Source organism: Protopterus annectens, chromosome 4.part0, assembly GCF_019279795.1.
Source record: "Protopterus annectens isolate FY-2018-M chromosome 4.part0, PAN1.0, whole genome shotgun sequence".
Lineage (NCBI taxonomy): Eukaryota > Metazoa > Chordata > Ceratodontiformes > Protopteridae > Protopterus > Protopterus annectens.
This window is the reverse complement of record NC_056733.1, coordinates 114,234,605-114,256,310: the sequence shown is the minus strand read 5'-3', so window position 1 is coordinate 114,256,310 and position 21,706 is coordinate 114,234,605. Positions and strand designations below refer to the sequence as shown.

General features: G+C 43.6%; 1 protein-coding gene across 1 annotated transcript in view; it reads left to right on the top strand.

The window, feature by feature from the left end:
- The window catches only part of LOC122799218, a 1,108,404-nt gene that overhangs the window by 763,821 nt on the left and 322,877 nt on the right, over positions 1-21,706 (top strand). The window lies entirely within an intron of this gene.

Genomic DNA, 21,706 nt, shown 5'->3' with positions numbered 1-21,706 from the left:
TTGTATATATTGTACATATTTTTGGTGCAGGTATTTTGGGCCTTGTCTTTTTAGGGTCTTCTGACATCTGGGGCAAGAAAAGACTGAGGATATGACGTCGGTCATGCGCATTAGTACCCTGACGTACTGACGCCAGTCTAATGCGCCCTGACCGACGTCAGCCATATACTCTGGTATTCGGGCCGACTGGACAGCGGACTACACCCAATAGTAAGGACTGCAGCAATGGGGATCCTCGAACATCTACATTTATGGTAGGTACAAAACTGTACTTTTCATCCCTCATGGACATGAGGGCCATTCAGCAAGTACCACAACAAGAGCGGGGACAAGGATTTTACTCAAGACTTTACTTGGTGCCCAGAAAGGACAAAGCCTGGATACCAATACTGGACCTGTCTATTCTAAACACATTTCTGGACATTACAAAATTCAAAATGTTGACTCTGCTCTGCACTGCCCTTTGGCTTATCTTCTGCACCCAGGATCTTCATAAAATGCCTGGCACCAGTAATTGCATTTTGCAGACTAAGAGGAATTCAAATATATCCTTACTTGGACGACTGCCTTATTCAAGCAGAGAACAAAGGCATTCTACTAAAGCATCTGGCGTTTGTAAAAAGATTACTAATTTGCCTAGGGTACACAGTAAACAAAAATAAATCAAAACTAGTACCCTCTCAAGAGATAATATTCCTGGGTGCAAGCTTAAATACAACTGCCCAGATAGCTTATCTCACGCCAGACAAACAAAGGCAACTGACTTCATACTTCAAAACGTTGGCAACAAAGACCCAGTTATCTGCAATAAAAATTCTGCAGGCTTTGGGCTTCATGGCATCCTGCATTCTGCTAATTCCATATGCCAGACTGCATATGAGGAAACTACAATGGTATCTAAAAAGTGTCTGGACTCAACATTGCCACAGCCTGGAAACATTAATTACCCTCATTCCCTGCCTACAACAGGAGTTTTGATGGTGGGCACAGGCCTGTCACCACAACAAGGGACAGCCATTCACTTTACCCACAGCCAGGTAGACACTAACAACAGACGCATCAGATTATGCCTGGGGGGCCCACATGGCAGGAAAATGTATTCAGGGCACATGGCCTGCAAGCCAGATGCATCTTCATATCAATCAAAAAGAGATGCTAGCTGTTCAGAATGCCCTGACAGCTTTCAAGGATCTACTACATCCAGGACAGCTACTGATAAAAACGGACAATACTACAGTCATGTGGTACATAAACAAGCAAGGAGGCACACATTCCTACCCCCTCTGCAGACGAGCCATGACTTTGTGGGACACAGCATTGACTTATCAAGTTCACCTGCAAGCACAATTCCTGCCAGGAAAAATAAATACTCTTGCAGACGAACTAAGCATAAACCTCATGGATCCCCACAAGTGGAAACTGGATCCACAAGTCTTCAGCATGATAACAAGGAAATGGGGATGCCCAGACATAGATCCATTTGCCTCCCCTCACAACTGCCAACTACAGAGATTCTGCACGAGGATTTATCACAAGCAAACATGGAAAGTGGATGCCCTATCCTTCAGCTGGAAAAATAACAGTATATGCCTTTCCTCCACTGCCTCTTCTCCCCAAGGTACTCCTAAAGGTCAGACAAGAGAAGCCAAAAATTATACTGATTGCCCAGACTGGCCACGCCAGCACTGGTACCCAATCCTAAAGAACTTGTCTCAAGGTCCAGCCTGGACATTGCCTCAGACTTCTCACTTACTGACCCAACAAAACAATCAGATCCTGCACAGCCAACTCAGGACCTTAAATCTGGCAGCATGGCGGATAATGTAGCCATTCAGACCACTCCTCTCTCCAAAGCTGTAACGGATGTTATCCTGGAGGCCAGGAGGCCCAGTACCAGAAAATCTTATGCAGAAAAATGGAAGAGATTCTGTGCTTGGAACCATGAACAAGGAATTGACATGTTTGTACCAAATATTCCTCAGATTTTACAATACATAACTGAGATGCTGGACAAAGGCCTATCCTTTTCATCAATTAAGATTCATGCCTCTGCCATTTCAGCCCATTACAATACGGAACCACCTATCTTTTCTCATCCTTTAATAAGGCAGTACCTCGGAGGGGCCAAAAACATAAGACCTCCAAGGAGAGCACCAATACCTGCATGGGACCTCAATTATGTCTCGGAAAAACTTACACTGCCTCCTTTTGAGCCAGCCTCAACAGCTGATATAAAATTCTTATCCTGGAAAACAGCTCTGCTCCTAGCAATAACCTCTGCAAGATGAGTCTCGGAGTTACAGGCACTCATAGCTGTGGAACCTTTTATCATTTTCCATCAAGACAGGGTTTCTCTGAGGACGAACCCTACATTTATGCCTAAGGTGGTGTCCAGTGTGGCCCTTAGTCAAACAATTCACTTGCCTATCTTTTATCCAAACCCACAGAACAAAGGGGAGAGACTTCTGCATTCTTTGGACATACACAGACAGCTACGCTTCTAGTTGGACAGAACTAAAACTTTCAGAAAGACTGAGCAACTTTTAGTGGCATGTGCTACAGGATCACAAGGAAAGGCCGTCTCAAAACAGACAGTTTCAAAATGGATAGGCCATTGCATACGTTTCTGCTACTCACAGCATGGCAAATCAGTGCCTAAGGGCATTAGGCCACATTCTACCAGAGCAGCAGTCTTCCTCAAAGGAGTACCAACCAAAGATATCTTAGAGGCTGCAACTTGGAGTTCAGTGCACACTTTTACAAAGCACTACCACTTACCTCTCTACTCTAAATCCAGAGCAGGCTTTGCCACTGCAGTTCTGCAGGGCCTCATAGCCTCTCCTAATCCTATTTAGCCCAGCCACCCATCCTCAGCTTTGAGATTCAACCCAAGAGTAATGACTGCAACAGTGAAACGCGATGAACATAGTACAGTTGTGTACCTACCATAAATATAGATGTTCGAGTGTATTCACTGTTGCAGTCCCGGTTACCCTCCCACCATCCCCCTTTCATTTGATGGGTTTTATCTGTACTTCTCTGTTCTATACAACCTATGTGGTGTATTTGCTTGTAGATGAATGAAATGTTTACTTTAGTGCATACATATTTATTGGCATAACCTATTTAGCCTACCCTTTTGGGGGCACCTGACATCTGGGGCAAGAAAAACTGAAGAAAATGGCGTCTGCTGCATCTTTTATACCCCTGGTGCACTGACATCAGGGAAGAGGCGACAGCAACCGACACCGGACCAAGACTTTGGAATTCAGGCCGACTGCGGGTAGCCTGCCAGCAGGATAACCCAAGAGTAATGACTGCAACAGTGAATACACTCGAACATCTACATTTATGGTAGGTACACAGTTGTACTTTCTTCGTGTTTCACTATTGCAGTCATCACGTTTGGGTTATCTGCTTGCAGTAGCCCTCAGCTGGCCTGATTTTGTCTTGGGTCCTGCGTCATTTGCTGTCCCTTCTTCCATGACATCAGGTCGTCAGGGGTATAAAACATGCAGCCAACGCCATTACATCAGTCTTTATTGCCGTGCGGTGCCTGAAGCAGAAGCAGTTCGCATGTGCCGGTCGGCTGACTCCTGAAATTTTCGTTTTCGAGTTTCAGAACCGAAGTCTTCAACTAAAAGCTAATTACCCCTTTGGGGAAACTTTTTCTTGCTCTAAACCGATGTCAGTAAAAGTAAATAATTGCATTACTTGTGGAAAGCAAATACCTCATAAAGATTTTCATTCGTACTATATTTCTTGCCTAGGCCCTGACCATGACATACCTCGCTGTCGGTCGTGTGCCTTATTTAAACCATGAACTATTCGTTGTCGGTATATTTTTGCTTCTAAATATTTTGGTGCTCGGTTCAATTATCCTGATATGTCTTCGGTAAGCCATCCAAGTACCAACATTCCGAAAAAATGCAAAGATAAAGACAGAGACAGGCCACCTAGGTCCAAAGCTGCCGATGACACTTCTCCTAAGCCAGTCGTCAGTTCACCGGTACTCAATGAGGCGCTTTCGCAGCCCCTGATACCTGCTACTTCAGATTCGCAGGCCTCTACTGAGACCCATTCGGAGTCCGGTATGCTGCGAGATGCTTCAACTGTGGAACCTGCGGATGTCTCTACCTTGGATGGGTATGGAGTCGCTGTGCAGGCACCGGCTTCTCAGGATGTATTCAGGCCTACTGACTTGCATATTAAACCAACGCCATTTCCTTCTTCAAGGCCTAAATTTAAAACGATGCCTAGAAAACTGACGCCCAGACCGCATGGTCAGGCCTCCATGCCTAAAAAACAAATGATAGGAATGGCTGAAGACCTTATTACTTTAATCAGGGGAAGCCAGCCTTCCCCCTCTAAGAGACCTAGGACTGAGTTTGCTTATGATAGTTCTGACCAGGATTTTGAATTTTTTGTTTCCTCTGATGACCAGGATTTACCCTCATCTACCTATGAAGATTCTGATGCTGAGTACTCTATTCCCTCTGCTTCCCCCCCCAGACGATTTCTCTTTTGGTGAAACCTTGCATACTCTCAGGGAGCATTTTCGTTGGGAAAGTCAGGATTTCTCTGATTCTAAAAAGAGACTTAGGGATTTCTTACTCCTGCCCCAGTACAGGCCTTTAGCCATACCTCCTGTATTAGACATTGTTGATGATGTCTTTTTAGAATCTAGCTTGGCCCCTGACTCTTTACCTCTACCCCCTGCTCCCAGAAAACCTGATATTACAGGGTCCTTGACTCTCACAAGTTCCTTTTTAAAAGTCCTACTGCGGATCCTGAGACCATTTCACAGGGACCTAAGGGCATTAAAGCTACTACTGCCAAAATCCTACCCCCTCTGATAGAGACTCCAGGGCACTGGATAGATGGGGTAAGAAGGTATACACTTTTGCAACTTTGTCCATTAGGGCCTTAAACTACCAGTTTCTTATGTTAAAGTATCAGCAGCATATTATTGGATTGCTTAAACAGAAAATGATGTTAATTCCTGATTGTGCTGAAAATAAGAATTTACAGGATTTACTGCATTCAGCTGAACAAGTTGGAAAACATACTTTGCAATATGATTTTGATTCACTAGAGGCATCTTACAGGGCTGCTGTGACTGGGTCTGTACTTAGAAGGCATGCTTGGCTTAAGGAGCAATTCTTGCCAGATCATGTTAAAGCAAAATTACTGGATGCTCCCTTGAACCAGGACCGCCTGTTTGGCAACAAGGTAGAAGAAGTTCTTAAAAAGATGGAGGGAAAATCTAAATCTATGCAAACTGTTAAGTACAGCCTCCAAGGTTTAGTAGTCATTGGCCTTCCAAGAATTGGTCCCTTCCTGCCTCTTCCAGACCTTCTCAGTCCAAACCCAGATCCAGCAGAGCTCCTAGGCTTCAGTGCCAGAGTACGCACAGGACTAAGCAGTGGGGGGGGGGGGGGGGCTCCACTTCCAATCTGCGAGTAATAAAACTCCCTCCATGGTAAACTGTCTCAATTACTTCTTTTTAAAACTTCCAAGCACTTCTCAACTGAGTGCCCCTTTGGGGGGAAAAGATTGCTCTTCATGCAAAGAACTGGAAACTTATTACCCAGGACAAATGGGTTTTAAATATAGTGTCCTAGGGATACAGATTTCACTTCCACACGTTACCAACATCAAGCGGCTGGCCAGATCTATCCCCAAGTTAGTGGGCAGAGGCCCAAAAACAAGTACTTTCTCTCTTAAGCATGGGGGCTATTAAATTGGTACCAGAAGAGGAAAAGGGACAAGGTTTCTACTAGAAATTTTTCCTGGTACCCAGGAAGGACAATTCATGATGTCCTATCCTGGACCTGTCTAAACACCTTTTAGGTGATTCCAAAATTCAAGATGCTGACTCTTCACCAGTTGCTCCCTATGCTAGGCAAAGACACCTGGTTGGCAACACTAGATTTAAAGGAAGCATCCCTGCAAATCCCAATCAGGGACTCTTGCAGAAAATACCTACACTTAAAAGCAGGCTACACACGCTATCAGTTCTCTGCGCTGCCCTTTGACTTACCTACTGCGCCCAGGGTATTCACAAAGTGCCTAGCTCCAGTCATTGCATTTTGCAGGCAAAGAAATATTCAAATATGCCCATACCTGGATGATTGTGTAATTCAGGCAGAAAGCCAGGACATACTTTTGAATCATCTGGCCTTTGTACAAAGGGTGCTAACTTGTCTGGGGTACACCATAAACAAAAAGAAATCACAATTGGTACCCTGTCAATAAATTACATTCCTGGGAGCAAGCTTGATTACAACTTCCCGGATGGCTTTCCTCACGCCAGAGAAACAAATTCATTTGACATCCTACTTCAAATAAGTGGCCACAAAAGCCCTGCTATCTGCAAGGCAAATACTACAAGCCTTGGGGTTCATGGCCGCTTGCATTCTTCTAATTCCATATGCAAGACTGCATATGAGGAAACTACAATGGTATCTAAAAAGCCTATGGTGTCAACATTCTCAGGCTCTAGAAGCAATGATTCCTATCGTACCTTACGTAAGCCTAGAGTTCCTTTGGTGGGCAGAGACCTGCCAACAAAACAAGGGACTACCATTCACACTGCTGCCCAAATCCTAACAACAAATGCATCAGACTATGCATGGGGGGGGGCTCACCTGGCAGGAAGTACATTCAGGGCAAATGGAACCCAAGTCAAATGCACCTGCATATCTATCAAAAAGAAATATTAGCTGTGCAGAATGCTCTGACAGCCTTCAAGGACCATATTCTTCCAGGACAATCTATGGTAAAGACGGACAACACCACTGATGCTTTCTAGTCCAATCCCGCCTACATTCTTACACATGGGTTCGGAGCCGAACCTCGGCTCCGACTCGGCCATACTCTAGCTCGAAGTCTTCAATTGGCTCGTGGCTAAGAGGTATCCCATGCTGCAGTGCTCCCTTTCCCAGATCTCGTTTGCCACTTGTACAGCTCAGACATGGTCTCGCTGTTGGCCGTGGCTAAGTATAACTTTCTTCTGCTTCTTAGTAGTTTGTTGCTCCAAAAGCTGTTTTCATAGCTAGTCTCTGTTTTGATATAAAAAAAAAACTGTTTGTGTTGCCTGTTTGGCTTTTTGTCTTGGTATCCCATTTGTGTTCCTTCCCTTGTTACGGCTAGGCCCGTTTCAGTTAGAGGACCTAGTCGTCCCTTCTAATGCGTGTGTCCCAGTTTCCCTGTGTGTGCTTGTTCGGTGTTGCCCATCCCTTTGGGCTAGGGCCGTTTAACTTAGAGGACCTAGTCCTCCCTTGTTTGTTTGTCAGGGCCGTTTAAGTTAGAGGTCCTTTCTTCCCTGTGGTGTTTATTGTGCTATGATCATTTAGTTTAGAGGCATAGTTCCCACGTTTTTCTGTTGTTAGTGTTGGGTTTGTCTTCTGATGTTGTGTGCAGTGTCATACCGATATGTCTAAGGTTATAAAAGAACACAAGCCTTCGGGCTTCAAATGTGATGTGTGGATATAAAATGTCTATTACTGATGGGCACTCTGTGTGTGTATACTGCTTGGGGGCTATCCACCTCCAAGAATCCTGTGTGTTCTGTCACACCTTTAGCCCATGTGCTCTTCAGGAGAGGAAGAACAAACTGATTCTGAAGGGATTACTATAACCCTCCTTTGAAGAAGACTTGGAGAGGGCTTCCAGTTCTAAGTCCTCTCCCTCTAAAGCAGACAAGACCTCTAAAAAAAAAAAAAAAATGCTCTCCAGCTCCGTCAGTTTTATCGGAGTCACCAGAGAAAGTTGCCAAGTCTACTTTTAGCTTCCTCGGCTCCATTGGCTTCGGGGCTAAAGGAAGTGGGTGAATTGACTAGGTCAACATCGGCTCCCAGTCTTGCGGAGCTGGTGACAGAGATACTTGTTCGGAGTCAGTCTCCAGTTTCTAAACCAGTTTCTCCTTCTCGTAAGTCTCCTTCTGTAGGGAGGTCCAGATCTCGGACCTTATTCTCTAGGTCCTCCAGGACTCTCTCGGATGATGATGTGGATAGAGTGGTACAGAGACTGCTCCAATCACCGCTGTTGGCCAAATTGTTTTCGGCTCCAGCCCAATCGGCCCCGGAGCCGGTCACCCATCCATCCCCGTATGTTCCTCTCCTGAGCCTTCCTCTGACTTTGGAGCCAGAGTTGTCAATTCCGTCTGATGCCTTTACGTCGGCTCCAGTAGCCCATCCTGGCATCTCTGTTCCGATCTCCGCTCAGACCCCATTGGCGGGGTCCAGGGCTCATAGTTCCTCTGTCGGACCCGAGGGAAAGGTCTCGGGTCGATGTTCTTCGGCTCAGAGCCTCCCGCTCAGTGCTTTGGCACGGGTGAGCTTGGGCCCTGCCATGGCTTTGGACCTTATCCCTTCGGCTCCGAGGGCTTCCACGGTTGGTCGTTCTTCGGAACCGGGGAGATCAGCTTTCGAGGTCATGTGGAGTTTGCTGGCCAGGTCCTCAGCTGCTTCTGATGGCACCGACACTCTACCCCCTCCAGCACCCGGTATCAGTTTCTTATCACCCTCTGTCCTTGGCCAGCAGAGTCCCAAGGCCTCAGGATACCTCCATGAGTAGTTCCCAACTTTCTGAGGTCTCCCCAGAGTGTTTGCCTGAAGAACCCCCCAGAAAGAGTGTGTGCAAGAGGAAGCGCATCGACTCCCAGGATGAGTCTATCACTTCGGACACCAACCTCGAGGAGTCAGAGGGGGTCCCCCAAGTCATCCTCTGAAGATATCTCTTTCTCAGATATCCTGGAGATCTTGAAGCAGAGAGGCGACTGGCCCTCCAAATCTCCCTCTGAGGAGGAGTCTGTGTTCCTGAAGGCCTTTGGGTCTCAACCCTCCGCCTCTTTGGTTTCTCCCCCGTTCGATGAACTCCTGGATATTGTTTGTTGAAGAGTGTGGGAAACCCCTGACACTGTGGAACCAGTCCCTAGGAGACCCAAAAGTTTCTGTCTGCTCCTGCTGACAAGGAATTTCCCACAAAGGGCATTCCAGTAGATGCCATGGTGGTGGCAGCGGCCACCAAGAAGGAACTAGCTGAGACTTCATTTACCGTCTATCCCCCTAACAAGGAGTCAAGGACCATGGAACTGGTATGGGAAGCTTATGTTTTCTTCAGCGGCCTTTACTCTTCAGGTTCTGAACTATGTCACATTTTACACGGCTCCAAAGAGATCTCCTAAAAGAGCTTGAAGAGTCTCTGCAGGCTAATGTTTCTGACGCAGTGGCTCAGAAGGTCAGTGCCCAGATGTCTACCCTGAAGTCCATTACTAACTCTTCCATGAGGCTGATCTCGCATGCAGCTGACTGAGCGAGTAGGGAAGCGAGTTCAGGAGTCTCTCTTAGGAGGCACTCCTGGATGCACCTGTGTAATTTCGCAGAGGCCTTCAAGTCTACATTCAATGCCCCATTTGACGGTTCATCGTTGTTTGGAACCAAGGTGAATGATACTCTCACTAGGTGTGAGCAAGAAGGAAAAACCCTGTCTGCCGTGGGAGTCCATTTTTCCATGTCTTCTAGATCTTATCCCAAGGGCCAGAAGGGTGGGAAAATGTAGTTCAGGAAGCCGCAGAGGTTTTTTTCAAGACGCACTAAGTGATTCCCCCTCCAGAGGCAGGGGAGGGGGTGGTAACTCAGGTAGACACCACCCTAGAGGCAGAGGAGGCCCACGTAACCTGGGGACCACGATTTATTTCGCAGTTCCTCTTACCAGTGCTCCTGATGGGAGGCCCGACTGCGCTTCTCCAGAGCCAATCGGGGGCCGCATTTCGCTATACCCAGAAGCCTGGCAAGGCATCACCCAGGACGAGTGGGTATTAAAGATAATTTCCGGAAGATATCATATTCTCTTCTCATTCCCCTCCAAACAAGAGAATCCCAGATTCTCCACCCAGTCAAAGGGATGCCGCAGCTTCAGAAGTTCAAAAGCTGCTAGCAAAAGGAGCCATCCAACATGTCCCCTCAGACCAGCTCGGATTAGGGACTTACTCAAGATTCTTTTTGGTGCCGAAAAGAACAGGGGACCTGAGACCCATCTTGGATCTCAGCCGCTTGAACCTCCTTGTAAAAAAGTCCAAGTTCCGAATGGTCACTTTACAGTGTATTCTCCCATTGTTGGGGAAAGAAGTATGGATGTGCTCCATCGACATCAAGGATGCTTACTACCATATAAAGATGGACAGGGCATCCAAAAGTCATTTATGCTTCCGTCTGGGAGCCAGTCATTTTCAGTTTCAAGCTCTGCCCTTTGGTCTCACCACAGCCCCCAGGGTGTTCACCCAAATGTATGGCAGTGGTGATGGCTCACTTGAGACTTCGGGGATTCCAAGTGTTTCTGTACCTAGACGACTAGCTCCTGTCTGCCACCACCAGGCATCTACTGCTACAGACCAGGGACACCACCAGTGCGCTGTGTCAATGACTGGATATCACACTAAACTGGGAAAAGTCTGCCTTGTTGCCTCACAGCGGGTCACCTTTGTAGGTGCTGAGTTGGATACCGTGCTCATGAGGGCTTTCTTACCACAAGAAAGAATTCAGGTTTTGCAACAACAGGTCTACGTGTTGCTTCCACTGAAAAAGGTAAAGGCAAAAATGGTTCTCAAATTGTTGGGGACAATGGCTGCAACAATTATGTTCGCCCCTCTTGCAAGACTACACATGAGGCTCCTTCAGTGGCTGCTCTTTGCTCAGTGGTCCTTACAACACCTTCCATTTTCCCATCTGATTATGATTACAGACAAGTGCAAGCAGGATCTACGCTGGTGGCTTCAGACCAGCAATCTCAATGTGGGAAAGCCCTTCGTCCCACCTCCTCCAGTTACCACGGTGACCACGGATGCCTCCCAGATTGGGGGGGGGGGGCATTATCTTGGCAGGATAGTCCAAGGCACATGGCAAGAGAGCGAGATACAGTTGCATATCAATGTCTTGGAGATGAAAGCAGTGCTATTAGCGTTGCAGGCATTCCAGTGCTTTCTTCCACTCAGGACGATTGCAATCCACTCGGACAGCATATCGGTGGTATGGTATCTGAACAAACAGGGGGGAACCAAGTTGTACCCCCTTTTCAGAGAGGCTATTCGAGTGTGGCAGTAGACAGCGTCTTCCTAACCCTTTCTTGTGGCAACGCACATTCTGGGGAAGTCCAGCGTGGTTGCCGACAGGTTGAGCAGAGCTATTCTGATGCCTCACGAGTGGTCCCTAAACAAGCAGGTTGCGGAGCAGATTTTCCACAGATGGAGTCAGCCTTGCTGTGATCTATTTGCCAGTCCCGTCAATACCAAGTGCAGCAGCTACTTCACCCTTATCCCCCCTCAGGGGGAGACACCCAGGGACGCTCTAGTTCACGATTGGCCCTCCGGTCTACTTTATGCCTTCCCACCTGTTCCTCTGATAGCAAAGGTTATTCAGAAAGCACAATTCTTGGGAAGCAGAATGATTCTGATTGTTCCACAATGGCCTCGTCAAATTTGGTTCCCGTTTCTCCATCCCTATCTCATGGATGACCCCTGGATTCTGGAACCACAGCCAGACCAATTGGCTCATATGTCAGAGCAGTTCTATCCCTCTCTTCAGACCCTCTGGTTGACAGTTTGGCTACTCCAGTTCCATCACTAGTCAGATTTCATCATTTTTCTCCGGAAGTAGTTCATATTCTGTCTTCTTCCCGTAAGCCTTCGATTAGAAAGATTTATTCCAGTAAATGGAAAAGATTCTCTATCTGGGCTCATGAAAGGAAGATTGACCCTTACACTGCACCAATTTCATCAGCTCTGGAATTTCTCTCCATGCTTTTCAGTCAGGGGTCAGCTGCCGCAACCATTAAAGTTCAGTTAGCGGCTATCTCCACCTTTCATGTCGCTAATGAACCCAGTCTAATGGTGCATAGACTTTGTAAGGCATTTTTAAAGTGCACTATGATGCTTCAGTCCCCAGTCTTTGATCCCGTAATGCCATGGGACCTCAGTTTTGTGCTACAGTCTCTTACTTAGTCTCCCTTTGAGCCTGCAGCTACTTGTGACTTGAAATATTTGTCATGGAAGACTATCTTTTTGGTAGCCATCACTTTAGCTAGGCGAGTCTCTGAGCTCCAAGCTTTGTCAGTTAGACCTCCTTACTTGGTATTTCACTAGGATAGGGTTTCCCTCAGACCAAATCCTTCCTTTATGCCAAAGGTTGCTTCGGTTATTAACCTCAACCAGTCTATTGAGCTGCCTGTGTTTTTCCCAAAATTTTCTAATAAGGCGGAATTCAAATACCACCAGCTAGATGTTCATAGACAATTGCGTTTCTATTTACATAGAACGAAGGATCTTAGGAAATAAGATCAGCTATTTGTCTTGTTTTCAGACAATAGACTTGGGTCTCCTGTTTCTAAAGTACCCTTATCCAGATGGATCTCTAGTTGTATTTCCTTCATTTATGCCTCAAGTAAGGAATTACCTTTTTAGGTGAAGGCTCATTCTACACGGTCAATGTCTACCTCTATGGCTTTTCAGGCCAGGATGTCTATGGATAATATTTGTGCTGTGGCTACATGGGTATCTCCTCACACCTTTATCAGTCACTACAAATTGGATTTGATATCCAGAGGCAGATCTTCCTTTGGTTCCACAGTGCTCAGGAGTATTTTCCACTGAGCCACCCAAGGTTCAGGTCCTGGGGACGCTGTCCCATGGGTAAGAATGTAGGCGAGATTGGACTACATAACATCAAGAAGTTATGTACTCACCATAACGTTCGATGTATGTAGTCCATCTCGCCTCACATTCTTACTTACCCCTCCTGCCTTCACCTTCCTGGAGGGCCTAGAGGTTAGTTTTGGTTTCAGTACTCCTTTTATTGTTGGGCTGGTACTTCCTCTCTATTGGTTGTGTGTGTGGGGTGTGATTGCCTGAGCTTGCAGCAAACAAGATCTGGGGAAAGGGAGCATTGCAGCATGGGATACCTCTTAGCCCCACGCCAATTGAAGACTTTGAGCTAGAGTATGGCTGAGTCGGAGCCGAGGTTCTGCTCCAAACCCACGGGTAAGAATGTGAGGCGAGATGGACTACATACTTCGAACGTTATGGTGAGTACAAAACTTCTTGTTATGTGGTACATAATCAGGGGGGTACACATTCTTACCCCCCTCTGCAGACTAGCCATGGCATTCTGGAACACAGCCCTGAGCTACCAAGTGCATCTACAAGCTCAATTCCTCCCAGGAAAACTAAATACACTGGCAGATGAACTAAGCAGAAATCTCATGGAAACACATGAGTGGAAACTGGAACCAAGTAATTTCAACATGTTGACAAGCAAATGGGGGAGCCCAGATATAGACCTGTTTGCCTCCCCCCGGAACTATCAGTTGGACAAATTTTGCCCAAGGACTCCCCACAAACAAGCTTGGAAAGTGGATGCTCTGTCCTTCAGCTGGAAAAAACTATCAATTTATGCCTTTCCTTCTCTGTCTCTGCTCTCCAAAGTATTACTAAAGATCAAACAAGACAAACCAAGGAAGATTTTGATTGCACCAGACTGGCCATGCCAACACTGGTACCCCCTCTTGTGCAGTATGTCACTGTTGGCCCCATGGCACCTGCCTCAGATTCCTACCGTATTGTCTCAGCAGGAGAACCAGATTCTGCACTCTCAGCTTCAAACACTGAACCAAGCAGCCTGGCTAATTACGTAATCTCTCCTTTACCATCCCTCAGTAAGCCATTGATGGATATCATTTTAGAGGCAAGGAGGCCTAGTACTAGAAAATCTTATGCTGAGAAAAATGGAAAATATTCTGTATCTGGAGTCAGTCTCAAGGGATGAGCACAGCAGTGCCCAATTTAACTCAGATTTTACAATACTTAACTGAGGTGCTTTACAAGGACCTGTCTTTCTCCTCCATCAAAATTCATGCCTTAGCCATTTCAGCTCATTATAACACAGAACCTCCCCTCTTCTCTCATCCACTGCTCAAGCAGTTCCTCAGAAGGGCCAAAAATTTATGGCCATCCAGGATAGCTCCAGCTCCTGCCTGGGACCTTAACTTTGTATTGGAGAAACTCACTTCTCCTTTCGACAAGCTGCTACTGCGGACTTAAAATTCCTTTCTTGGAAAACAGCTTTCCTTTTAGCAATCACTTCAGCAAGAAGGGTATCTGAATTACAGGCCCTTATGGCAGTGGAGCCTTTCATCATCTTTCATGCGGACAGGGTGTCCTTCAGGACCAATCCCTCCTTCATGCCCAAGGTGGTATCCGTTGTGGCCCTTAACTCATTAACCCTGAGAACCGTTCCCTGGCGCCTCTGTGCTTAACACCGAGTGCGCTATGACACGATAGGAATTTCTTCATGTTAACCCCGAGTGCCTTCCTGCAGCGCAAGTAAGTTTACAGCCCCTAATTTCAAGCTCTTGGTAAAATATATGTTGAGAAAGTAACTGAAGGTTGTCAGTTACCTTCTCAACTTAGGATTTTTAGTGGAGATACCTGATGGTCCTATTGGACTTTTTTGTTAAATTCGGCTTTGAATGCTTCCTGTCTTTTCTCCAGATTACAGCAAAGCCAGCTCCGTGTGCATTCCTCAATCAAGCGGTGGCAGCCAATCGGATTCTTACAATCCGAGCCACCGCTTGCATAACTGATGTGCTGTGGTCGTTTTTTTTTTCTTTTACAGGATTGTTCTGCTGTTAAAACTAGTGCTCCAGGATTGTATTTGCGTTAGGTCTAAGGGGTGATATGCTGCCTGAGGTTATTGATAGCTTCCGGACTTAGATATGGTAGCCGTGTTTTACTATTATTACCAGGCGAAAGCGCTTGTTTTTTATCTTGTTCCTGGAGTTTATCGTTAAATCGTTTGTCTGGAATAAACAGAGTTCTTTTGGATTTAATTACGCTGGACTGGTTTTTATCAGCAACATAGAATATAGCTGCTTCACTGATAACCAACGGAAACCGTATATACTTTGTTTTTCCTTGGTGTCTGGAAGATTGGGGTTTGGTGAGCTTCTGCATCTACTGTTCTTGGTTTATACAAACTGCTTCGTGATTTGTTTTTGAACCATCTTTATGCTTTGCTTTGCTGCTAAACTATTAGCTCTACAGCATATACAGTCACTTGCAACTGCAGTATGCCCCGAGTACAAGTACAATGTAGAAATATTGCACTGCTTCAAACAAACTGTTGAACTGATGTTGATCTACTTGTCCGATTTAAAACAAAGGAAGGTTAATGAGTGGTGACAAATATAACGATGCATTATAGTGTTTTTAAATACCACGATTTTCTTTTTTAATTTTTGTTATGCAAATTCTGTCTTAGTACAGTCTGTGTAAATATTTGCTTCATGTATTCGTGCGTGTAACTTCTACATGTATCAATCGGATTTAAGAATTGGTACTTTAATTGATTTGTTACCTTATTTGGGTGTCAGTGTGAGCTGTAGGCTTTAGTACAAAGTTGCACAGTATTACTTTATAAGTTTACTTTGTATTTGCAAGACTGTTGCATTCCCATGCTCGATACCTCTGTCACATCCTTTCATTCTGTGCTATCGTGTTTCAGTGATACGAAGGAAAAAGCACTACAAGTGGCAAATGTATAAGGTGGTAGCCTTGATGCATTTGGCTTGTGACCTCGAAGAACAAGTTAAAGGTTATCAAGTTGTGTGTGTATATTGTAACTTTGATATTGTGTTCATGTATGTATAACTGGGGGTGCAGTGCTGTTTCACATTCAGGCTAGGAATACAGTTGGCATACGGTCCCATTATTTTGGTTGGCAGTGTAAGCTGTGTACTTAAATAAATTTGTTTCTAGTTTATTTTGTATTTACAAGATTGTTGTTTATGCTGGATATTTCCCACCACATCTTCCTACTGTCATTCTGTAGCAACATGTGCTTCTGGTGTTGAGGCGAGAAAGGGTTTTAATGAAAGAGTATTTTATTGGGAATTTAAGATGAAGCAGTTAAATATAACCATGAGCATAAAGGGCTTCTTGCACCCTGGTGAAGGGATTGAGTAGAAAGGTAACCTGCAGTGTTTACCCAGGTGGGGGTTTCTATATCATTGTTTTGTGTACTGTTTTTTGTAATATTTTCAGTGATAGTTGTATAATGTCAAACAATTGTATATCTTATGTGGTGTACTTTAAAAATCCTGTGTAAATTTACTTATGTGCACCCCCCCACACACACACACACACGTCTTGTTTTGGTTCTCATCTTGGTTGTCATCCCTATGCAGAGGTCAGTAAAATATCAGAGCAGTATAAGACATTTGCTCAAACTCTTGTTTTGTTTGCTGGACCATGTGTAGGGGTGAACTGCCATCCCCTGACCACTTGCTATATTCAAAGAAAGGCTCATACTATTACATAAGTGTGGGGAGGGGGAGTAGAAACTGGACTGGCTCCTGTACAGTTGTTAATTTTAATTCTAATTGTGAAATTTTCTGTTTTTAAGAGAATGTGATTTCAGGCATATAACTCCAATGATTCTATGTGCAGCAACACAAGTCTGTATTATAATTTTTTACTCTTTCATAACTTAAATTTTCATATTTTTGGATGCCTTTGGTATGTTTCCACTGTAATCTTTCCAGGATAGTTTTAAGGTTTTCAAATTGTATAGTCTGGCTTGGGTCTGCAGCTTGCCAATAACTATTAGTTGGAGAATTCATAAAGGAAGTCTGGGGGGGGGGGGTGAATCTAGCAGTTTGTTTTGCTTTGAACTTGTGGAAAGTCTTCATTTCCTCCCAGAATGTTTCTGGTGAGGACTTGGAGTGTTTTTCATCTGTTAGGTTTTGTAGTTATATTGCAGATGTGTGATGTAGGAAGAATATGGAAAGAGTGGAGGGGAGGGGGTTAAGCTACTGAGTGGAGGGGCAGGGGGTTAAGCTACTGAGACATCCTATCAAAAGTTTCATTGATCCTCATTGTTAAAATAGGACTGTGATGTTTGGGGTGTGGTGCCTACTCCTGAATGTCACTCTGAGCATGGTATTTAGACCCAGCCAGCAAGGCTGTGATGACAGATTCCAGATTTGCTTTCAGGATGGTCACAGTTAATACATTGGCATTTTCAATTGCTTGGACATGTCTTGCATGGTGATGTGCTCCAATTTTGGGTATGAATGGAAATTGTAAAATGCTTTTTCAAGACTGGAGCCTACACTCTCTCAATTTTGGATAGTTTGACATGCAGAATGCTTAGTGTGCTGGCTGACTACAGAGCAATTGAAGTAGACTGGTGCAGTGCACAGGTGGGATCCTGGCTTTCTGATTGCACAGTCCATCAAATGGATGTGTAGTAGTAACTTGTGATACCTTGGGGCAGGAAATTAGGTGCAGGGGGGAGGGGTTTAGGCATAGAGTAGTGGGGCTACCACCTTGTAGAGAGCAAAGAGAAAAATGAAAACTATCAGTAAGAGTATCTAGCTATGGTGAGGGATCTGGAGCTGTTGGCAGGGAAAGTGAGCCAGTTAGTCAGTCAACAATAAGGACTCTTATTGGAGTAGTAAGTGTGAGTTGAAACAGGGTTTTTTTTATAGCAGAGAAGCAGACCATCGAGTGAAATGGGGTTTCGGGAGAGATTGATAGGGGTAGTATGTGCTAGATAAGTAGGGTAGAATTACCTGGTAATTTTTTGTGTAAATTGAGAAATTGCGATTTTAAGTATGTTGCAAAATTAACAGTAAAGGAATATAGGTGAAAGTCTTTGAAGAAAGATTACCCAGAATACCTGGTGGAAGGGGTAATCATTGAGGTTATAATGAGAGAGAAAAAATGTAGTCCAGTAATTAAACTATGTTTTCAAAACATGAACGGGAAGGAATATGATGCATGTTACAACAGATAATGTGATGCAATTTCCCACGTGCACATTCAGTGTTCGTTTATGAATTTTTCATTTTGGTGCTTGTACATACCAGGAAATGTTACTGAACGGTTGTTTTGGGGAAATCTTTCATTCTGGTGCCTGTGCATACATTATATTGAAGGGCTCGGGTGGGTGAATGCTTCATTTTGGTGGTACAGCAAAACTTACAGATGTTTCATTTGGGGAAGCGTTTAATTTTGGACATTGTGCATACATCAACATTCTACTGAAGGGGTTTCTTGGGTGAACTGGTGGTTGCACATACTAGGAAATGTTACTGAAGGCTTGTTTGTGGAAATGTTTCATTTCAGGTGCATGTATACCTGGACATAATTATGAGGATGTTGCTTGGGGAAATAATTATTTGTGTATCAGGGATGTGCTTGTGCATACATGGTCTAACTGCTGAAGTGACTGCTGGGCCAATTTGTGTCATTTTGATGCCTGTGCATACAGAAAGCAAACAACTGGAGGGGTTACTGGGGACATAGACAAAGTCAGTCTCCAAATTACATTGGGTTACATCACTTCTGCTTGTATTATTTTATTTGTGATTATACTGCCTGAATGAGATAAAGGTTATCACTCGCTTGCAAAGTTATTTACCAAGTGACTACTGACAGGATGGAGCTACCATATTTTTTGTTTATTTCTCCTGGCTTTGTCAGTCATGTGTGGAATTTAGATGGGAGGAAGGCCTCAGTAATACCTAAGTGTTATACTATTTGACTGACTCAGATATTCTCCTTACTGATGATAATGAGTCTGTGTTACATAACAGCTGCACAAGGTAATATAATGAATGCCTACTCAACAGGTTATGGGCAGCAGTTATCACCTGTGTCTCAGCATGCATACCTTTGCAGTAATGAAATGAAGGTCATTATCACATAGCAATAGGTGCAGTTACAATATAGCAGTTAGTCATTATTACTTTTCTGGGAAAAGTCTCAGCTGCTGTCAGTGTTATTCACAGAAGTAAAAGTCATTATCACTTTAATGAATGCACAAGTCAGGTTGTATTTTTTCTCTGCTTTGCAACCCCCATATTCTTCATTGACTGCCTACCCTCCTAAACCCCTGATGTTTTTCTTGCTGTATATATGCATTATATGTATATATATATATATATATATATATATATATATATATATATATATATATATATATATATGTGTGTGTGTGTGTGCGTATATGGATATGCATGTATGTACATTGGTCACACACACACACACACACACACACACACATATATATATATATATATATATATATATATATATATATATATATATACACAATTGTGGTGGCTGTGCGTATCTCAACATTTTCCTGAAGGGGTCACTTGGGTGAATGTTTCATTTAGGGACATGTGTATAACATGTAGTAATGAAGATGTTGGTAGGGGAAATAATTCATTTGTGTACCAGGGAAGTGCTTGTGCATACATGGTCAGACTGCTGAAGATTGTAATACAGATACAGTGTGACAAGTATAGGTTATCTATAGCTCAGGTTTCAGCAGTGGTTATTATAATTTTTTGTTTATGTATCCAGCTTTCAAGAATAATTTATTATCTGCTAACAATATGCACGTACTGCATTTAGGAAAACTGATGGGTCTTATTGTAACCAGAGTGATGGTCAGATGCGATAACTGGAATTATTACTTTTGTAACTAATTCTAACATGTATTAACCAGATACGTTTGCCATTTCTGCTTGTATTACTGTACTTCTGCTTATACTCAGTAGTTGGGCATGTTTTCATGCTTTGTCAGTCATGGGTAGAAATTAGGTGGTAGGAGGAAGGGCTCAATGACATCCAAGTTACTATTTTGACTGAATTATAACGGCATTGTCATTTTGTGTGGTCTGATATAATTCCTCGACAGATATGGAAAACAGCAAACAGTCAACGGGCAGCTCACAAGGCCAGATGTTTACAGAATTGGTTCATGCATGGCTTGATGCACAGGGTCGGCGTTCACCTAACTGCGGAGGGCATTGCATTGTTCTTGACTGACCTCCACAATGGTGTGAGGAGAGATATGCAGGATTGGTAACATGCAGCGTGTGGGAAGAATGGAAAACACCCATGACCAAGTAGGACCAGTATGGTAAGTAAAACTCTCATATGAAATGTGTTCTGTAAAATATATTATTCTGAGTTTGTGCACATATGAAAGTTTGTTTTGGACTTAGGTTATGGAAATTATGATTTTTTTCATATTTTGGCAAATAACTTTGCAAGGGAGAGTCTGAATGTGCCAAGTAATACCTCATTTTGAAGACAGTACTGATAGTTCCAACATGGTAAAAGAATGGTGCCTGTATGTTGTACTCATAGGCAGATATCAAAGTTTGTTTCGGACTTAGGTTATGGAAATTATGATTTTTATTCATATTTTGGTAAGTAACTTTGCAGGGGAGCATCTGAATGTGTTAAGTAATACCTCATTTTGAAAAGATTATTTATAGTTCTAACATGGTAAAAGAATGGTGCCTGTATGTTGTACTCATAGGCAGATATCAAAGTTTGTTTGGAATTAGGTTATGGAAATCATGATTTTTTTTCATATTTTGGTAAATAACTTTGCAAGGGAGCATCTGAATGTGCCAAGTAATATCTCATTTTGAAGAAGGTATTGCTGGTTCCAACATGGTAAAATAATTGTGCCTGTATGTTTGACACATGTGCAGATATGAAAGTTTGTTTCGGACTTAGGTTATGGAAATTATGATTTTTTTCGTATTTTGGTAAATAACTTTGCAAGAGAGCATGTCAGTGTGCCAAGTAATACCTCATTTTGAAGACAGTGTTACTCCTTACAACATGGTAAAAGAACTATGTCTGTGCACTCTACATATGTACAGATATCACAGTTTGTTTAGTCTTGTACGATTATGAAAATTATACATTTGCAATACTTTTCATTATTATGCCCATATCTTTGCAAGGGAGCATGGTGATCACACAAATGATGCATCATTTTGAAGCTGACATTCAGATGCACAACTTCTACACTGATATGTAGGCTCTGTCTTTTACAGGTGATGAGATATTATGCTTTGTTTATTTATCAGTTATGAAAATAATATATTAATCATATTTCTGTGTATATCTCAAGAAAGGAACATCACACAGTAATGGTTAAGGTATCATTTTAAAGCTGACATTCATATTAACAAATTACATTCAAATTGTATAGGTCTGCATGGTACATTGACCAAGATATTGTGCTTTGTTTTTCCAAAAAGGTAAAAAATATGCACAATATCAGCATCCCTTGCCAAATATTTAATAATGACTTTGATATACACTATCAACATTTACCCTGTTGGAAAGGTCAGTGTCTGCTGAACAACTTTCGCATTCACATTTTTAGTGTAGCTCTTATAGTTAAAGAGTTATGAACATTTGTTTTCTGTATGGTTTTACAAATGGATTTTCTGAAAATGAGCTCAGGCTGCACTGTTGTTTCTATGGTGGAATTAAGCAGGCAGCGTTTCCTGAGCTGCTCCGGAGTGAATGAGTTAATCAGTCCATTCATTTGCCATCCTTCTTTCCCAATCCACAGAACAAAAGGGAACGGATACTGCATTCCTTAGATGTGCACAGACAACTTAGATTCTACTTGGACAGGACTAAACCTCGAACAAAATCTGAACAACTGCTGCATTTGCTGCAGGGGCAGAGGGGAAAGTTATTTCAAAGCAAACCATTTCCAAATGGATAGGCCACTGCATTCATTTCTGTTACAAGCACCATGAAAAACCTATCCCACAGGGCATCAGACCCCTCTCAACCAGGGATGCATCTACCTCTACAACC